We start from the raw sequence: 18,229 nt of genomic DNA, 5'->3' as shown, positions 1-18,229 counted from the left end.
ATTTTAACTAATTATTCAGAAATCGTGAGATGCGGTCTGGTGTGTTGTAGGTTTCAAAAAAACATTTTCTTTATCGTGCCAATCGATCTTTATTGAGATCTTCTTCAGGGTCTGGGATTTACAAACTATGATTGAACATAAAAAATATATTTTGCATTAAGTATTAATATTATTGCAAGTAAAGGTTAAAGAAAAGATAAACGCAATTTTTCAAAGTTCACTCCGTATTTATCTGGCCCTTAAAATTTGACAATCACGTAAATTGTCAACAGCAAAATACTTAATAATGAGTGGTGTTTAGTGACCGTTAGTCAATGATTATTCGGAGATCGTGAGATGCGGTCTGGTGTGAAGTAGGTTTTAGAATATCATTTTCTTTATCGTGCCAACGTTTCGATCTTTATTGAGATCATCTTCAGGGCCTGGGATTTACAAACATCCACATCCTACATGTATTTGTTAAATGTGAACAATGTTTGTAAATCCCAGGCCCTGAAGATGATCTGAATAAAGATCGAAACGTTGGCACGATAAAGAAAATTTTTTTTAAACCTACATCACACCAGACCGCATCTCAAGATTTCTGAATAATTATAATAATAAAGTTCAAATACCTTAGTAATTAAAACTGTGTTATCGGGTATGCATGGGTGTACCAACTCCCTTGAGGCCGTTACAAGTTGAATGAGTTTCATGTTTGGTTGAAGAAAGTAAATAAAAATTAATTGGGGCAGACAAAATAAAATCAATAATCCTGCACAATTGTATTAGCTCCAGTTAACTAAATAAACTACTTGAACACTTACATTTAAAACTTCACCAGTGTGCTAAGTTTAACTTTAAAAAGATTATGTTTTAAGATATAATCTACATAACATTTTAGCATCCTTGACAAATTCGTGAAATCCATGTTATCAAACAGCTCCTCTTATTTTAGTACCAAACATAAAACGTATATTTTATCCATTGTCCAAATTACTTCTTTCAATTAATTAATCTTTTTACGTAAGATTTTGGTTGAAATGAAGATGCTAGTATCACGAGCGGGATTCGAACCCACGATCATCGGCTTAATACGCCGCTGATCTAACCACTTGAACTATCGATCGACTCGATGACACTTGCTTTTTCATTTCAATAAAAACCTTACGTAAAAAAGATTAATTAATGGAAAAAATTTATTCGGTCAATCGTACCACGAACCCTAAAGTATTTAATCAGTAAAATGAAGTATATCTGCACTAAACCTCTCTGTGGCCATTTCATTTGTCGCCGAGAATCAAATAGATTGCAAGATATTTGAAAAATGGCAAAAAGGAGGGAAAAATCCAAAGGTGGGGTTGAGATGGGAAGTTAGTGTCCGACTAAGTCGCGACAACCCAAGTAGTAGAGCAGCGCCGTATCTAGCCGAAGATCGTGGGTAAGAATCCCGATCGGACACTGACTTTTTTTATTACAAATTATGTTCATCAATGGTATAAAAGCCTTAAAATAAAGTTATTAAAGTTAACAAACAAACTATCGTGACTTCGATCCACTCGGACACCAACTTCCCATCTCAACCCCACCTTTCGAATTTTCCTTCCTTTTTCTCATTTTTTCAAATGTCGCGTAATCTATTTGATTCTCGGCGACCAATGAAATAGCCAAGGGTAGCTTTTCAATTAATTAATATTTATTAATATTAAAATTAATATTTATGAAAGCTATGGGAGGTTAGTGTCCGAGTGGATCGAAGTCACGATAGCTCAAGTGGTAAAGCAGCGGCGTTTTTAGCCGAAGATCGTGGGTTCGAATCCCGCTCGTGACACTGACTTTTTTATCTCAACCAATACCTTACATAACGTATATTTTATGTTGAACTGTGGCAGTAACAGTTGTCGCGCTGACACTGCGACTCATCACCGTAAGAGTCCCGACTTCGAATTCCTGCCGTACTGAATGAATGAGGTTTTGCCTGAAAAAAGCAGTGAAAGCTTCTGTAAGCTTCTTCGAGCTAGCCATTAGTTAATTTAACATTTATTTGAAAAACGAACAGCTCACTCAACTTTCCAATGTCAGATGGTCCTGACAAACCGACATAAAATGTCACTGAAGTACGAGTGAATCAGCTACAGGATTGAATATAGGCCTGGGAAATATGGGTCAAACGTGTCAATATGACAATACAAGAAATGGCATGATTGCGTGTCTACAAGGATAGTATGTCGGATCGCATTTGATCTATATTAAGGAACGAAATACGGAATGCTTTGATTCAAAACACTAATTCTTTATGGACCGTTCTTATTTAACGAAACAATATGAATATCCTTATTTTTATAACGTGCTCAAAAGAAGTGTCCAAACTACTCCAAAACATACCTAAGCTTTATATTTATGACGTTAATTCTTTAATTTCGGGAATTCTGCACTGTATTAAATTTACATACAGCATACTGAAAGTGTAAAAAAGTAACGAAATAGCAAGCGTGTCACCCCTGGGCTAAAAATTACACAGGTGCATCTGTTGTACGAATTTCGAGGTAATAAAGTCGTTGACAAATGTTTTGTGGTTTTTTTTTATAAACCCCTGAACCTGGAAAACCATTCTGCTCTGCTAGGCTGATTAAGATATTATAGAATTATGTGACAGATGTGACAACATCCGGACTCATCGATTATGCACTTCCAATTTTCTCATCATTATCCACCACGAGTGGACAATCACTCAATAAACAAATACCAAAATTCGGTGTTGAAACAAGAACAACGACGATGATGATGATGAAAAGACATACAACCTTCCTTGTTTCTTCTAACCAGCCAGAATGAACGAACTAGAATGATGGTTCAAAATCAAGCTCCATATTTATCAACTTACAACTTGAAAAAAACTTTTATCAGCGATAGTGATAAGCCTTTGACGATATCCTACTCAACCAGTTGCAAAAGAAAGTCAGTGTGAACAAAGTAAACGAGAAGGGCGTTGTGGAAATTTTGAACTTTATTAAGAACAAATGCGACGAATTTAGGAGGCTAGAGTGAAGATGTGACACCGTCCCAAATCCCACAAGCAGGAAGGTAATTAATTCACTCTCTCATATCCTTGCTCCTTCAGACTACCGTGTATTCCAAGCATACTTCAAAAAAGTTATATTTATATAAAATTAATCAAAATTTAACTGGTGAAACGGTCAATTTGTTTCAAATATCGAACGTTTTTCAGTTTTATATTTCAAATTTATATATTAGAAATACCGGAACCTTGTTTGAAATGAATCGCTTACATGAAGTCTTTTTCGCTAACATTAATCATTTATAAAGTTAACAAACACGAACAATTATTTACAGTTATTTAGAAATCGTGAGATGCGGTCTGGCGTGATGTAGGTTTCAGAAAAACATTTTCTTTATCGTGCCAACGTTTCGATCTTTATTGAGATCATCTTCAGGGCTCAAAGTCTTCTGTGTAATTGTGCCATTCTTGCGGGTCGTGTTGAGAGTGCCCAACCTACATCACACCAGACTGCATCTCACGATTTTTGAATAATTATCGATTAACGGTCACTCACACATTATTTACTGTGTTAAAAGTTACGGCTTTAACCCTAAGGACGAGCTTTTGCTTTGTAGAGTGGAAGAGATAGTTATACGACCCGCCCAATCTACCTACTGTAACCTTTATCCGAATATCTTATCGCATATAATTTTCAAAATTCATGTTCATACTTCTTAACATTGTCAATTATTTTTTAATATTTTGATGAAGGGGGTTATTTTCTTCGAAGGTTCGACGAAGAAAGTGTATGCGTTTTAGGCTTAACCTAAATTTTAATATAAAATTACAATAATGAAAGTTGAGAGTAGGGAGATCAGAGTTAAGTTATACATTAGCCCAAAATGCCGAATTTCCGATGAAGAATTTGGTGGCCGAGGGAATATTTTATATAATTTCGTATTTATTTTTAAGTATTTACATTTGCTGTTTTGTTGCTAGTCTTGATGTTCGAAACATAAAGAGTTCACGTGTGTTTACTTATGTGTAGATAAAACATTTCCAAATATTTTTCGACATTATATATAGGCTTAAAGTGTTGTGTCAACACGACACATAAGAATGACGCATCTACACGGAAAACAAACTATTTTTACTCTGAAGATGATCTCAATAAAGATCGAAACGTTGGCATGATAAAGAAAATGCATCTTACGATCTCCAAATAATCTAATTAACGATCACTCAAGACCACACACACACACACACAAATATATATATATATATATATTTATATAGTCGAAAAATATTGGGAAATGATTTATCTACACACAAGTATACACACGTGCACTCTATATGTTTCGAACATCAAGACTAGCTCCAAAACAGCAAATGTAAATACTTAAAAATAAATACGAAATTATATAAAATATTCCATTTTTAATATAATCCCTTTAAATATTATCTATATTGAGATCATCTTCAGGGCCTGGGATTTATAAACATTGTTTAAATTGTACAAATACAAGTAGGATGTGAAAAATTGAATTTATACAATGCTAGAAGTTCACTTTTTTCACATCCTACATGTATTTGTATAATTTAAACAATTAATTAAGGTTTTTAGTTGAGATAAAAAGTCAGTGTCACGAGCGGGATTCGAACCCACGATCTTCGGCTAGATACGCCGTTGCTCTACCACTTGAACTATCGTGACTTCGATCCACTCGTACACTAACTTCCCATCTCAACCTCACCTTTTGAAAGGATCGAGGTCACAATAGCTCAAGTGGTAGAGCAGCGGCGTATCTAGTCAAAGATCGTGGGTTCGAATCCCGCTCGTGACACTGACTTTTTTTCTCAACTAAAAACCTTAATTAATTGAAAGATATTAATTGGTCAAGCGGACCACGAAAACTAGTGAATTTAAACACTGTTTATAAATCCCAGCCCCTGAAGATGATCTCAATAAAGATCGAAACGTTGGCACGATAAAGAAAATGTCTTTCTAAAACCTACGTCCCACCAGACCGCATCTCCAAATAATCATTATATATAGGAATACTGGCAAATTACTGTTACACCCAAGAATTTAATGAGAATTTTCGTTTCGCGCTTTTCCTCGATACATTTTTTCACTTGCACTATATTAAATACAATTACATAAATATTCTCTTTCCGGTTATTGAGGTGTGCACTTTTGTATATGCCATGCACCTTTGCGAATTTGTAACATTCAATTACTACCATTTAAAAAGCATAAAGTATAACGAGTGTTAATAATTATGCCAGACAAATAGTGCACACAATACATCTCGTCAAAAACATTGTTGAAAATCTCTAAAGCGATTTAGAAAAAGGTGCTTGAAGGTAAGAATTCCGACGACCGTACTGACTTTCATAAAACCTTGGTATTCAAGTTAGATATAAACAATTTCCGGTTCACCATGATGGCAACTTACACGTTTTTTTTAATCATTTATTTATATTTTATTATCTGAAACTGATTAATTTTTATACATACATATAAAATTGGCCCTATTGGTTTTATCTGTTATAATTTGTATGTTGCTATATACGTTTAAAAAAATGTACATTTTAAATCAGCATGATTCTTTTTTAAGAAAAATGTGGTAGTTTCTTGTTGAATCGTTTCGATTAGACTTGGTAATAGGAGGTTAATATTAATGAATCCCTTCGGACAAGGCTCAGCGTCCTGTTCTGACGTGATCACACGAACAGGATGGTCTTATGATATTTCTCGGTCAAAAATTATCAAAAAAAAAAATTAAAGGAATTACAAAGCGTTAAAACACACATTGCGTTTGTTGATTTTTTTTCTCCTGTGAAACAACAGTTTATAGTTAATTCTTTACCATTGTTATGAAACAACAACTTTATTTACCGAAATGGTATAAATCTGGATAGACGTCATTACAGTAAAAGCGCTCTTGAGAGGTTTGATTGAGTTTATCTGATGTTGCTATGTAATTCGGACTCAAATTACCGTATAATATGCTAAAAACTACAATTTTCTATGTATCACTTAACTAGGATATTTCAAATCAATTATTGTACCTTTAGTGCTGCATCATAATGAATAATTACCCAAACCATTTTAATTTTAAATTGTAATGTTGTAGATGAAAATAAATCAAGTAAAAAAAATTCAATCTGCTTTACCAGTCAGTATATCCAATATACCGGCTACATTTGTAATAAATTCAAATTACATTCGTTCGTTACATATTTGAAAATATCCCTACATACTAATTTCAAAGGTCGATCTGTATTGTTTTAATTGGATCACATTTATGTTTTTTAATTTTTGATATGTTTAATCTGTGTTGTTTTATGGATGCAATTAGCCGATTACTTCATCATTGCAAAAATATAAACATATAAATTTCAATAAATCCCTTTCCAAATTAGAGCTTATTGAAAAAATTAAGACAATAAAAATGTCTAATAATCATTCAGTGTTTATTAATACATGTACGGATTTATAATAATAAAAGTCTTTTACGTTTAGTTGAAAATTTTATGTGTTGTATACATTGCTTGCGTAATGCAAACATCAAGAAAAGAAACATAAAACTGCAAGTCCTATGCTTCTATTATGAAACGCTGCAGCTAAAATATGAGGTTAAATGCGTAGGAAATATTCTTTGATAAAAAGTTAACCTGAAACCCTCACCTGCGGCATATCATAACAAATGACCACAAGAAGAAACCGAAAATGGCCGACTGGCGATACACTGCAGTAATAAGACTCAAAATAGCCTATAGATCTCTAATCTGGAGGACCAAAGCTCAACAGAAACTAGCTAGCTTAGAAACATTAGCAAACCTATCCATCACGGGGGTAATGAGAACAACCACTACAAGTGCACAAGAAACTCTGCTAAACCGACATCCACTGGAAAACTAGGAGAGGCTAGAAAAAGCTCATTTAAGCTCCAAAAACAATCAAATTGGACAGCAACTAAACAATTCGGGCACACAACCATAATTAATAATATAAGACACCCATTCTTAGAAATGGCGACTGACTGTATGGAAACATTCTTAACAACTATTTATTTAGAAATCGTGAGATGCGGTCTGGTGTGATGTAGGTTTCAGAAAAACATTTTCTTTATCGTGCCAACGATCCGAACTTTATTAAGATCATCTTCAGGGCTCAAAGTGTTTGTCTTCTGTGTAATTGTGCCATTCTTGCGTGTCGTGTCTAGAGTGCCTGTTTGTTGTTTTTTTGAAACCTACATCACACCAGACCGCATCTCACGATTTCTAAATAAATATCGATTAACGGTCACTAATCACCACACATTCTTTACAACATCCATCAAGTTTCAACGGACTATATAGGAGAGGAAGAACTCAGAAGAGCATCACATACAATGATGTGGCATACATATAGCTCTAAAACAAACCAAGGAACCGTACAAGCCCAAGATCAATCTGCAATCAAACTCATTAGGAATGTATCATTCGTTCTTTCAAGCAGAAATGCACGGCATCAACGCACAAGCCCTAGAAGATCTTAAAAGACGTTACAGTGGTAAAAATGTCCTCATAAAATATGATGGCCAAGCAGCTATTAAAGCATGCATTATTAAATGTAAAAAAATCACATAAAAATTAGTCAGCGATTCATCCAAAATCTCCAAAACCTGGGGAAACACAACAACCTGATGTTATCTTGAGTGCCCGTGCACAAAGGAATTTTGGGTAACGAAAAAGTAGACACACTGGTCATAGGAAGATCAGCAAGACTAAACTTGGGATATCAAAAACAATTACAGAAACCTCCATCGCAGGATGGATCCAAATAAAACAAAAGGAGAAGTTAATAAACTGTAGGGGCACTAGGGACACAGTAAACTTATGCTAAAACAACCCTCACGAAGACTGGCAAACTTACTGCTGCAGTAGGAGAGGGCTAAACTTCTACAAAACATGGGAATATATAACAATGATCCCATTTGCAGATTACGCAATGAGGAGGAGGAAACAGTCAATCATCTTCAAATGTGAAGCAACGGCTCAATGAAGGTTTATCTAACATACAGAATGACATTCCTAGGGAATGAAATTGAAGGAGCAACAGTCAGTGACCTGATACTTCTAAGGAGAAGGATTGTGTCTATTGCACTGAACTAAGGAACTAGGAAGGACAATAAGCCAGAAGGCTGCAGTGCCTAGGGAGCGCAAACCCCTCTTCCTAGTACCCTCATCACCATCACCTCCACAGGAAACATTCATAAAAGGAGAAGCTTATTCCGAAAATAATCATATTGGATGCGAAATAAACAATTCGGGCATGTAGTGGTTACAGTAGTTTTGTATATAATATAGTGTGTAAACGTATGTAAGCATAGTCATGTATGTAACATTGAATTAAGAACACATGCCACCTATGGAAGACTTGGACATAGATGACAGCACCTACACCAACAAAAGTAAAAAACACGAGATGGTAAAATATATGAGGAGTCTGGCATCGACCTTAGCAGTTAGCAGGCCAAAAACTTATTAACTTTACCTATAGCTTCACCAGTTTTCGTGGTCTGCTTGACCTATTAACATCTTTCAACTAATTAAGGTTTTTAGTTAAGATAAAAAAGTAAGTGTCACGAGAGGGATTCGAACCCACGACCTTCGGCTAGATACGCCGCTACTCTACCACTTGAGCTATCGTAACTTCGATCCACTCGAACACTAACTTCCAATCTCAACCCCACGAATTTTCCCTCCTTTTTGCCGTTTTTCAAATTCAAAAGGTGGGGTTGAGATGGGAAGTAAGTGTCCGAGTGGATCGAAGTCACGATAACTCAAGTGGTAGAGTAGCGGCATCTTTTTTATTTTTTTAATTGAAAACAGCTAAATTTCCAGTAAGAAGGCACTCTTCCAGAACATTCAATTTAATTCCATATTTTTCGTGGTCCACTTAACCAACTATGAAAAATGGCACAAAGGAGGAAAAATTCGAAAGGTGGGGTTGAGATGGGAAGTTAGTGTCCGAGAGGATCGAAGTCACGATAGTTCAAGTGGTACAGCTGCGGCATTCTAGCCGAAGATATTGGGTTCGAATCCCGCTCGTGACACTGACTTTTTTATCTCAACTAAAAATCTTAATTAATTGATTAATTAAGCCTTAAAACATGTGCAAATAGGTTGCATTTCCTTATAATTGGCATTAGCGGTCAATGTTAATTATATTTTACATCGTGGTTATAGATAATTAATTATATATCTCAATGGTCAGTAACTTTAGGGACGGTTTAAATCATTTTACGCAAGCTAAACTAATGTTTATACCTTGTTTAGTTGGGAAAAATGACAAATCAAACGAATATTTTTGTTTAATGTATATTTTTGTTATTTAAAAGTCTATTCAAAATCGAATTATACATAATACAAATAATGTGAAAAATATAATTAGTTTACAATTTATTGTAAAAGAGAGTAGTCAAATTTGAAGCTGTTACGAAAATCAGGTCGGTTTTTAGATCTATTTTTCTATATTTTTTTCAAAATTGTGGAATGTATTATCTATAGTTTAAATATTTTACGAAATTTTATACGATATGTATACAGTTCGAATATAGGAAATGAAGTGGTAATTATAGGGTGTGGATTGACAAGAATGGAAAATTAGAGTATAACGTTATGAATGATCAATATTTTTCATAGCAATAAAAGTGTAATTCTCGAAGTTTCAAAACCAATTGCATACATGCTCTATGGAAAATGATGACGTGGGTCGACTAATGTCCTTCATGGTCAGAGAATGTTCTTAGAAATCTGATGAATCTGCACAAATGGATTTTTCCTTTACTTAGACGAAAATCTATGTCGTACATTAAGATTTTCCTTCTGTTTTCACAATTAAACGAACAGCTCGCACAGGAGAAATATTCCGTTCGACTAGTGATTATTGCAGAGTAAACATTTCTACCCACCCCCGGTGATTATTGCCGAAGAATATTATGATGAATGAAAGCACAGACAGATTAAATGGCCAGTCGCGTCTCCCTGTTAATGAGTGTACAACAGAGCGTAAAAAAAATGGAAAAAATCTGTATGATGGTCGACTCCGTCTGCTTGCACGCACACGCTCAGAACCAGCCCTTAAGTCAACGTGTCGACATTATATCCAAGCTTTTACCTGTCGTTAATTACCCACTATTATGAAGGCGAAGGAAAACATAATTAGCTTTTCTACCGTGAGTTTACGGGGGATATTAAGAACATTTGTTCAGTCTGGAAGGAAGACGGAGGGAATAAAATTTCCATAAATACGCTTTAAAATGTCCTTTCATGGGGCGGCGATTGTTCACCGGCGTATTTCACCTCCTAACGTTTCCCCTTTTACTTTATACTATTACAAAAGGTTTACAATAAAGGTCTGATTGTTTTGTTTTGTGACAATTCGTTTCTCGAAAAGTTATAACTGGAAGACCGCAACAGATCAAACATTTATGTAATAAAGCCGAATCATTGATTACATAACATGTTGACCATGGTACATACAAAATTCTCTCTCTCTCTCTCTCTCTCTCTCTCTCTCTGCTTCTATTATGAAACGCTGCAGCTAAAATATGAGGTTAAATGCGTAGGAATATTCTTTGATAAAAAGTTAACCTGAAACCCTCACCTGCGGCATATCATAACAAATGACCACAAGAAGAAACCGAAAATGGCCGACTGGCGATACNTCCTTCTCTCTCTTTCTTTCTCACTCTCTCTCTTTCTCTTCCTCTCTCACTCTTTCTCTCTCCCTCTTTCCTCTCTCTCTCTTTCTCTCCCACTCTCTCTCTCTCTCTCTCTCTCTCTCTCTCTCTCTCTCTCTCTCTCTCTCTTTCTCTCTTTCTCTCTCTCTCTCTCTCTCACTCTCCCTCTCTCTCTCCCTCCCCCCTCTCTCACAACATCAGATATATTCTGAACCTGAAATAAGACAGTTTTATACATAACAAGTTTGCGCAATTCAAATTTCTCAAAAGTAAAGATTTAATCGATTACATTCTATCAGTCTATCTTGTAAAGTTTTTAAAATTCTAAAAGTTCAAAAACCAAAATATCTATATGTGAAACTACCGTCTGCGTGTCGTTAAGCACAAAACCAAAACTTTTATTAGTTCATTCTCTGTAAAATGTTCAATAACATTTTATAAAAATATCAAAGATTTCCGAAGAGTCTTAAAAATCATTTTTATGTAGTTATGATTGATGTCTTAAATTTAACTTCTTTTGTTTTGTCTTGTTATAGTTTTTTATATTATTATTTAGTGAGTAAAATTTTATTTGTAGATTTATATTGGTAACTTATAAATAATTATTTGTACTGCCTTGTATTGAAAAGTATTTTTCTCACTTATTTTATTTTATTAGTAATTGCTTTTTAATTGCTCAATTATTATGTAAAATAGAATATTTATTTCAATCAGAGTTGGGCAAAATCAAACTAATCAGACTAATTAAATTAGTCATGAGTAAATAATCATTATATGATTTAGTCATGCCTCATGATTGAATTAATTATGATTAAATCATATAATAATGATTAATTTACTCATGACTAATTCAGTTATGATTAAACTTCAATCAAAATTCTTAATCATGATTGAATTAGTTTGATTTTGCCCAACTCGGTCTACAATGACCAACTCACCAAAATACAACAGACTCTGTATAAAAATTTTGAGATGAGAGTCGTGCTCAAAGCCAACACCACAAAAAGTGTTATCATAAACGAAAACCAAAATTACATAATTATTCTGCATGTCTATTTTATTACAATCAAGACCCCTAGATGGTGTATTTTCCAAATAATGTAGAAATCTCTCCTTTTAAGTGGAATAAATTTTAATTCAAAGAAATATTTTTTCCATTGATCGTTTATGTAAACATATGTACTTTTCAAAGCGTAGCTTGTTCTAGGATTTTTTTATTTTATTTTATTATTATTATCATTATTTTTTGGCTTTTTATAACGACGGAGTTTTACTTATAATTGGAAGATTGATTTTTGTTATATAAGGTGTTGAAAGATTTTCGTTTTGATGAAATAAATTTCTATTAGAAAATTTTTTAAAAGTGATGAAATTGTGTATTTTTCATTTTTTGAGCACCCATTTGAATATGATTTATCGAAATTTAGTCATGACTAACTATATTGTGACTAAATTAGTCATGCCTCCTATTTAATTACTAATCATGACTGATTTAGTCATCAATCACATATGGCGATTAATGACTAAATTAGTCACTTACTACCAATCATGACTAACTGTCTGAGTGATCAATCATTAATCATTAGACATGACTAATTTTTGCCCAACACTGATTTCAACAAGCCATTTCAAGTAAAAGTTCAATGTAAAACGAATAGATGGAACATATTGACCACAAAAATATGGTTATTCGATGTAATTAATGTTTAATAAATTAGAAGTAAGTTAAACTTAGTAACCATTGCATTTCACATTAGAAGGAAGAATGGTCCTTGAGACCAAATCTTGTGTGATTGATAAATAAATCATCATCTCTCTCTCTCTCTCTCTCTCTCTCTCTCTCTCTCTCTCTCTCTCTCCCTCCCATGGAGTCAAAAGGTGCAATTAGAACATAGGAAAAGACTATGCGAGCGGAAATCCGTAAAAAAAGTTTTAAAAAACTATAATTCTATCAATATAAAAGCCTATGTTCAGAATCGTATGAGTTTCTGAACCGAGCACCTTTGAAGTAGTAAATTAGTCCATTAAGAGTCACAAACCCCGGTCCTGAATTGATGGCACTCATCCTCTTGAAAAGAAGGCTTCTCCATTCATTCTACAATAGTAATTGATCACAATTTTCAAACAGAAAAATCACTGGATTTTGATTACTACCGAATCGTGAGGATAATTGGTGCTACCTGTTTCGTTCTGAGGTCATTAGGACTATAGAAATGTGTAATAATTTTCGAGGAACAGGTCTTCGGCATTCTAAGAAAAGGAAGGTCTTTCAGAAAACCGAACTCTTAGCGCAAAGCCACCAGTTCCCATGGTCCTTCAATATAATTAAACTAATTTTCACTACTAGCCCATTTGGAATGTATCCGTTATCTTATTAGTAATTGTAAAATATATAAATAACTGGTGTTTTGTCTTTATAATCAAATTTTGTACGATAAAAATCAACCAATTGTAAAACTCACAAAGCAAAATTTTTATATCGACTCAGGAGGGAACAAAAGTAATTATCTTCAAATCAATTTATTCTGAAAATCAAAAATGTCGATAGAATAAACCCACGAACAAAATATATATAAAAAAATAAAAGTGAAAAGAAGTGAATTTATTAAGCATTATTTAAAAATCCCAACATGACTAAGAACATTTTGTACAGTGAATTTTCATCTAAAAAACTGAAAAAAATTGATATAAATGACATTTATATAATAAATTAAAAAGATTTGTAAGAAAATAGTGTTAAAGGTAATTAAGAGAACAATAATTATTCAGAAATCGTGAGATGCGATCTGGTGTGATGTAGGTTTCAGAAAATCATTTTCTTTGTCGTGCCAACGTTTCGATCTTTACTGAGATCATCTTCCGGGCTCAAAGTGTTTGTCTTCTGTGTAATTGTGCCATATTTGCGTGTCGTGTTGAGAGAGCCCAAGAGAATAATGTTTTTCTTCTATCATTGAACATTATAGAAACAAATCTTGGGAGACCACACTTCTATTAATTACAAATAAGTACACCACAATTTTATACTTAAGCTGTGATGTCTGATATGATAGCTATTTACAACTACAGTTTAAGATTCTCTAGATGCGCTATCCACTGATATATTTTATTCTGGATGGGTTTTTTGAGATTTAGATGTTACATTAAAGTAACTAATATGGAGTAAGTATAAGTCCAGTTCTGTACCATATGATTACTTAGTACTGATCGCTGAATGTTTAGATCTATACATAGTTCAATTGTAAAACCATGGAAATGATTTTGTTCACAACACAAAGGTCGATTATTACAATGTCGTTTTTCAGGTCTGTTTAATTTCGCAGATGATCGAACAGGATAATTGTGTGAAATTCGCAATATTATCTTCTGATGTACTGATACCTTGTATTGGTACTTATATTGTAATATTTATATTTGGCGTCGAAGTTTGCATAAGCGTATTATTTAAAGGTACAGTTGTAGTTTTATAAGTTTTGAGGATTGAACTTCGTGAAATTCGAAGGCACCGCGAAAGGTTGAAGAATAGTGGACGGCCGAGGGAGGAAGTCGAGCTAAGATTTTTCTTCGTCTCTATGGGTGTTGGCACTTTTACTTATCCGTTAGTATATCATAATAAAATAACTCATTGATACGTTTTAAGACCGTCGAAAAAAAATTAAGGAACAACTGTATAGGTCACAGAGATATTTTTTTCACCTAGTCAATCTAGTTTCACTGATGATCCAGCCTATAAGGATTGGCAGAATAATGTCCTAGTGTGTACCGACCGATCAACTCAGAATCAAAAAACCTTGAAAGTTTTCAGATATTTACAACTATAGTTTAAAAACCAGTGTGAATTAATTTATTATCAATAAACGTATAGCTTAAGTATCACCTTTCACGTATAGCTGATGACTTCAGCTTATTTTAAGACATCAGAATATTACAAATCATAAATGAGAAGGAAAAATCATAAAAGTATTTAAAACTACAGTTTAGGATGAACTAATGAAATGTAGAAGAACTAATTTTCATACGGACCACCCTTTTTTATTATTTATTAATTATTTATTTTTACGGGAGTATTTGAACCCTCGGGGTGCCGGTGGTTTTGGAAAAAAAAACCATTCGTAAGTATGTCGGGTTCGAAGGCAGGGCCGAATTTTGGATCAAATTTTCATTTCAAATCTATATTTATTTTAAAAATACATTATTTATCTTCAAACAAATTAGTTTCCATTTACAGGTGTAAAGTGAGCTCCAAGTTTATGTACAAAGTACAATTTTGTCCTTAAACAGATGGAAATATGATGTAACGAAGCGAAGGACGTCCTAGAGAAGAAACTAATGTCATTAGGGTCTTGAAGTCATTTGGTTTTTGAAAACAAAAAGTCATCTTGGGTTCGAAGGGTCGATAGGATTCGAACCCGGGACCTTTACCTTACAGTGATGAATGCCGTGTCAACCCCTAAACCGTTGCGGCCACCGACACCCGCGACCATCCTTTCTAAAAAGCGAGAATGTAAACTTTGAACCAGGTATTTCATATTTACAAAAAGTGTGGTGCTATTCTTGCAGTAAATATATATATAATAGTTTGTATAAATCATGTTTTCATGTTTTCTTTCATCATTGTTAATGCTATACATTTAGAAGACAGAATTGACCTCCTTTGGAAGTCAGAAGTCGTCGATATGTATGTATATATATTTATCTAAGAATGAAATACTTGGTTCAAAGTTTATATTTCCATCTGTATTGTATTTCTTTCCAATCACCATGACTTGTAATTCACTCAGGCCCTGAAGATGCCCCGAATAAAGGTCGAAACGACCGTGAAAAAATGTGGTTTGTGTTTTTCTAAACTAACTTATTCTTGACCGTTCCTCACGAATGCAACAAATTAATTTATTCATTTTGTTCCTCAGATAACTATTTTTATAGAATTAGGAATATTGTAATACGTAAAGGGACATTGAAATAATTATTTTCAAAGAACAAACAAACGGGAAAAATTGAAATGCCTACAATTGCAGTAAATGCATATATCGCAATACGTTGAACACCCAAAAATTAATTTTTTCTGGGATATTTTCAATACATTTTTAAAGCATACTGTTCGAAAAGAAAAAAATTGTTTATTGTTTTATCCCAGTGTTGAAACGAAAAAAAGAAGTATTTTCGAAGAGTTAATCTTCAAATCAAATAACAAAGTAAATAAGGCAATAAAACGGAAGAAAACGTTGAACCTGGTATCAGGCCAATTTAATTTCTAAGCTGTCGTTATGAATAATGCATGGGCTCACGGGCTGCTCCGTCTGATAAAGGGGCGGGCGAGGGGTTTATCTCGAGGGAAAGCTAGTTTCCCGTAGGGTAGAAGAATAACGTATTTCCATGTTCTCGTGCACTCCAGGTCTTGTTGTGGCCCCAACTCTAATGGAACTGCTCCGGATCACGACACGAACTACAACTACAAACTACCAATCAATACAGATTTACTATTGGGCACACGGGCAAGGCCTAAAAAGCCATTTTTAAATTGAGTTGTCAATAATAGTATAATAAGACTGAAATTAAGCGAAATTCTCCATCGAATTTGATTTCACGAAAGCTTATGACTCTACATATGTGAATGCCACACGGTAGTTTTTCCACTTTCGACCACCCTGGTATATATATCCTATATTTTTTTATGAGTGGTTTATTTCAGAATTTCTTGACCTCCTACAGGCTGTTGACCTACTCGGTTTGTCACATAAACCATTAGAATCCGTCTGCAGGGAAAGAACAGGACATCCAGGTCTTTTAATAACAGGAGGAAGACTCTTTCGACAACCAATAACAACTTTTGAAACAAAGTTTAATTCCATTATCTATTTATTAAGTATTTTCAAATGGGTTTTCAACGGAAACACACTGGAAACATGTGGATGATTGACTATTGCTGTTGTGACCTACCGTAGACAAAAAAATTTAAAAAGTCAGTACTATCGTACAATTGTGTAGTTTGCTATGTTATCGACCTTATCTTTGATTTTTATTATAAATATAAAAAATAGTTACTCATGCTAACTTATAGATATTTCAGACGCATAACTACACACATACATAACTACTACAATCTTACTACATTTGCTGAATTTCATCTTCAGCTTTATCATAGCTGTCTCTAGCTTCATCTAAGCTCTGTGGATTAATCCCTTAGATATAGATTTAACTTTATTTAATTGGATTGTTATTATACAATATTTTTATGTCCTCTATTCCTGAGGTCTGAGGGGTGACGAACCTGTAGTTTGGTCGTTTTAGATCATGATGGGTCCGCTTGTTCTTACAGCGAGTGTAAATAAATCAGTACGTTTAGAAACGACCAAATTATGTTATTATTGCATTTTGTCGTAGTAAAAAGTGTTTTCGAAAGGTGTACCTTCTGTACGGTTTAGGTTATTTCGACACACAGCGACACAAAATTTTAATTGTGTTCGAATGGAATTAACAGTGCATGTTCAAAATAAATTAATACCATTTAATTAGGTTTCTTTTATCTGAAACTCAATTTTAACAAATCCACATAAAACATAATTAAAACAAATTAATGGTTATAGTTTTCTGGTCTCATCAAGATATGTATTTATTCCCTGATTCATCATTTCGTCCTTCCGCTCCTACAGGTTCAGTTTCTCCAGGAAATTCCCTCTACCCACAACACGCCCATTCAGTCCGATGATTACATGATCTCAATCGTATCTAAAAGTCAAATTATGAAATCGAGAGCTGATAAGTTCGTTCACACAGGAGTGCTGAAGTTGTGGATAGTGAGGTTAGTGATGTAGTAAGAAGCTTTGGCGACTTGTCTGAGGACTTTTGATTGAAAAGATCGGATGAGTTGGATGTTTGGCAGAACCCCACGGTTCCACTCCTTATGTCGTAAGTGGTTACAGTAAAGTCTTATAAAGGAGGTGTCGGTGGCAGCAACGGTTTAGGCGTTGACATGGCGCTCTGTAAGGTAAAGGTCCCGGGTTCGAATCCAGCGGCCCCGCATTCGAACCCAACATACATATAAATTGGCTTTTTTCAAAAACACCGGCACCCGAGGGTTGATATAACCTCTGCTGTTGCGAACGCTCTTTAAAAAAAACTTAAAATAAAATCAATGAAAATAAAAAAAGTCTTGTAAAGGTTAGTTTAATTTTGATGGGCAAGACAGATTTTGGACCTAGAAGTCTTCACAGTTGTCCAAATCTTCTGTTGAGTTGTTGTCCCTTCAGTCTTGTGGGGAGAATCTACGTCAGTCTTCTATTTAAATAGCCATAAGAATTTGCATCTAACGGAAGTCGGTATCTCTTTTTGTTGATGTACGGTGGAGGCTGTAAACTGTTACAGCCACAGAACTGGTATAATTAGACTTGTAATTACATTTGATATCTCCAGCACCGCGGTTCACTCGGATATTTCATCCAATACAGTGATTTCTAGAACTTCTGGACAGAATATTTTAAAAAGTTAATATTATTGACAAACTTAAAAATTAACA

At 34.1% G+C, this 18,229-nt stretch overlaps 1 non-coding gene across 1 annotated transcript; it reads left to right on the top strand.

The window, feature by feature from the left end:
• The first annotated feature begins 1,737 nt into the window (after positions 1-1,737).
• Positions 1,738-1,810, top strand: Trnak-uuu. Its single transcript has one exon. It is a non-coding gene; the product is annotated as a tRNA-Lys (tRNA).
• The last annotated feature ends 16,419 nt before the right edge of the window (positions 1,811-18,229 follow it).

Source organism: Cimex lectularius, unplaced genomic scaffold (assembly GCF_000648675.2).
Source record: "Cimex lectularius strain Harlan isolate CLEC.00 unplaced genomic scaffold, Clec_2.1 scaffold445, whole genome shotgun sequence".
NCBI lineage: Eukaryota > Metazoa > Arthropoda > Insecta > Hemiptera > Cimicidae > Cimex > Cimex lectularius.
The sequence above is the reverse complement of the archived record's forward strand: the minus strand, read 5'-3'. Positions and strand labels throughout refer to the sequence as shown.